General features: G+C 42.1%; 1 non-coding gene across 1 annotated transcript; it reads left to right on the top strand.

Moving 5' to 3' along the window:
- The first annotated feature begins 1,643 nt into the window (after positions 1-1,643).
- LOC118489814 lies at positions 1,644-1,750 on the top strand. Its single transcript, XR_004887828.1, has one exon. It is a non-coding gene; the product is annotated as a small nucleolar RNA R71 (small nucleolar RNA).
- The last annotated feature ends 1,422 nt before the right edge of the window (positions 1,751-3,172 follow it).

Here is a 3,172-nt window from a genome sequence, read left to right as displayed (position 1 = left end):
CAAAGTGAGGTTATATATTTTCTGAGTGGGATGTTTTGCATCCCATGTTGCACCGTCGGAGAGCGGCATCCAAACACGAATCAATAACCTTCATGTAGTTGACCGGGTCATCGTCCTCTATTCTCCTCCCAACCCCGAACCTTACTTCATCGTCTCCGTACCTTAAGGTGAGCATTCCGTCATTCATCTCTACCACGGCTTGTGCGGTGGCTAGAAATGGTCTCCCTAGTATGGGGGGGACTTCGGTGTCTTCTTCCATATCAAGTATAACAAAGTCGGCCGGGTATACAAATTTGTTTACCTTTACTAAGACATTTTCGATGACACCTTGTGGGAATTTGACGGATCGATCAGCAAGTTGTATGCTCATTTTTGTAGGACTCGTTGTTCCTAGGCCGAGTCTTTTGAACATTGATGAGGGCATGAGGTTAATGCTAGCCCCAAGGTCGGCTAGTGCATTACGAACGGGGGAGTCCCCGATCGAGCAAGGAATTGTGAAGCTTCCGGGATCGATTTTCTTTTGGGGGAGTTTGTTGAGTACGAGGGCAGAGCATTCTTCGCCTAAGTTAACTAATTGCAACGTTTCAATTTTCTTTTTATGAGTGAGGAAGTCCCTCATGAACTTAGAATATTTAGGCATTTGGGTTAGGACATCAATAAAAGGAATGTTGATATGCAATTGTTTTAGTAGACTTTCGAATTTTGCGAATTGCTCATTGGTCTTTTGACGAATTAACCTACCGGGGTACGGAACTCGAGGAGCTTTGATAGGCTCTGATGATGGAGGGGAGTCCTTTTCTTGCAGAGGTGGTGGTGTAGTCTCCTCGGTCGGCGGTGGCGCTTCTGCAGGCCCCACGGTACGGTTTCGTAACGTGATGAGATGAACTTGCGCTTTTGGGTTTGTTTCGGTATTGCTTGGTAATGCGCCTGGTGGTCTCTCGAAAAATTTTTGGGCTAGTTGACTTAATTGTTTTTCTATGTTTTGAATACTAGCTTGTTGATTTCTAAAATTTGATTCTAATTGTAGAAACCTTTCCGAGTTTTTCTTTTCAGTGTCGGAGATGAGGCGAGATACAGTATCTTCAAGCCTTTCTCGCCCACCTTGTTGTTGAGTGAAATTTTGTGACTCATTTCTTGGTTGTTGAAAGTTTGTTCGTTGGTTTTGTTGGTTACTACTATTGTCGGGTTCTCTCCAACCAAGGTTAGGATGATTCCGCCATCCTTGGTTGTAAGTGCCCGTTGGAGGACCCGACGGCCTAGGTCTATTGTCAATGTAGCTTACCGACTCTTGTTGATCGTCCGTTTCTTTCATACAACTCCAATTTTCATGTGGCCCACCACACCCTTCACAAGCCATAACCGAGACCGTTTTTGTCATCTCCAATTTTTTTATTTTTGAAGAAAGGGCCTCGATTTGGGCTTGTAAGGAAGTGTTTTCATCAACCTTATGGGCACCCGGGGCAATAGATTTATTGCCTCGGGGAGTGTGCCACTGGAAATTGGTTTGAGCAATTTCCTCAATTTGGTTATATATTTCTTGTGGGCGGCGATTACCTAAAAGTCCCCCGGAGCTAGAGTCAAGTGTCTGCCTTGTGTGTGGCAACAAACCATTATAGAAAGTGGATACTTGTTGCCATATCGCAAGGCCGTGATGTGGACACTTTCGCAATAGCTCCTTGAACCTTTCCCAAGTTTCATATAAGGATTCCCCGTCCTCTTGTGAATATGTATTAATTTCAGTCATTAGTTTGGCCGTTTTAGCGGGAGGGAAATACTTATATAGAAATTTTTGGGCTAATTCATCCCAGGTGTTTACCGATCCAGCTGGGAGGGCGTTAAGCCAAGCTTTTGCTCGGTCTTTTAGTGAGAAAGGAAACATTCGAAGGAGGATGGCGTCATTTGATGCTCCATTGATCCGAAAGGTATCACATATTTCTAAGAAATTAGTAATATGTAGATAGGGATCCTCGTCCGCAAGCCCATGGAAGGTTGCGGAGTTTTGGAGCATTTGTATCAAATGCGGCCGAAGTTCGAAGTTATTGGCTTCAACATTCGGTGCATTGATAGCGGTGCCGAGGTTACCTATGGTGGGTCGTAGATAATCCATGAGAGTACGTTGATCCGCCATTGGCGGTGGATTTCCCGAAACTTTCTCTTGGTTTTTGGCTTTTAGTCTTTTTCTAAGAAAGCGTTCGGGTTCTTCTGGAGGTTCTTTTATGTCCTTATTAGAACTGGAGCTCATACACTACGTAGGGGTGGCGTCTGGTTCCAAGTCCTGCAATAAAAACAAAAAAAGAATGCTGGTCAGAAGGTTCACCACGGCCCCGTGCTCAGTGAACACGGCCCGTGGTCGGAGTTACAGTGATTGTTTTCCAGATCCCAGTTACTGGAGAGTTGGACACGGCCCCGTGTTGCACCGACACAGCCCCGTGGTCAGCCTTCTGTAACTTGGAAAACTAAAAACTGCCAGTAACAACGCTGGGCACGACCCGTGTCCGACCAGGCATGGCCCGTGCTGAGCTCTGCAGAAGCTGAAAAACTAAGAAAATCCTAAAAAATTAAAAAGAAAAAGAAAATATGATGAATCAGCTGAAGTTAACTTTATGGTTTTACTTTACACTTATTTGTTATTGTTTTTCTTTCTTTCTTTTAATTTATTTATATTGGTTGACATAAGTGCTTAAAAGGTTTTGTATATTAGAAAGATTAACTAAATCTTTTTAGTTATCTCAGCTACTACAGTAATATTAATTGATGCGTGTGTAGTGTAATATATTTTAAATGTATATTTTAAGCCCTTTTTACACTTTTAGCCAAGTTTTAAATTTATAAAACACGATATTCACTAACACTAAATACACATATGGGCAAGTGCACCCATCGTGGACGTAGTATAGTGTTGGTAAGATATCGAGGTCGTCCAAGGACACAAGAGCTTTTAGTACCGGTTTATCCTCAACGTCTAATCAAATCAAAAAGTTAGAAAAGATTTTTAAACTAAGAAAATGAAAACTAACTAAATGCTGAAAATTAAAATAAAAAAGTAAAAACAGATAGACAAGATGAATCACTTGGATCCGACTCGTGTATTAGTATAACCTTTGATTATTTTCGCACTTTTGCACTTGTTTAAGAGATTATCTTAGTTATTGTAGTAGGCTCCTCTTTTGAA

The sequence above is a fragment of the Helianthus annuus genome, chromosome 2, assembly GCF_002127325.2.
Source record: "Helianthus annuus cultivar XRQ/B chromosome 2, HanXRQr2.0-SUNRISE, whole genome shotgun sequence".
Taxonomy (NCBI): domain Eukaryota; kingdom Viridiplantae; phylum Streptophyta; class Magnoliopsida; order Asterales; family Asteraceae; genus Helianthus; species Helianthus annuus.
Note: the sequence above shows the minus strand (reverse complement) of the source record. Positions and strands in the feature narration are given on the sequence as shown.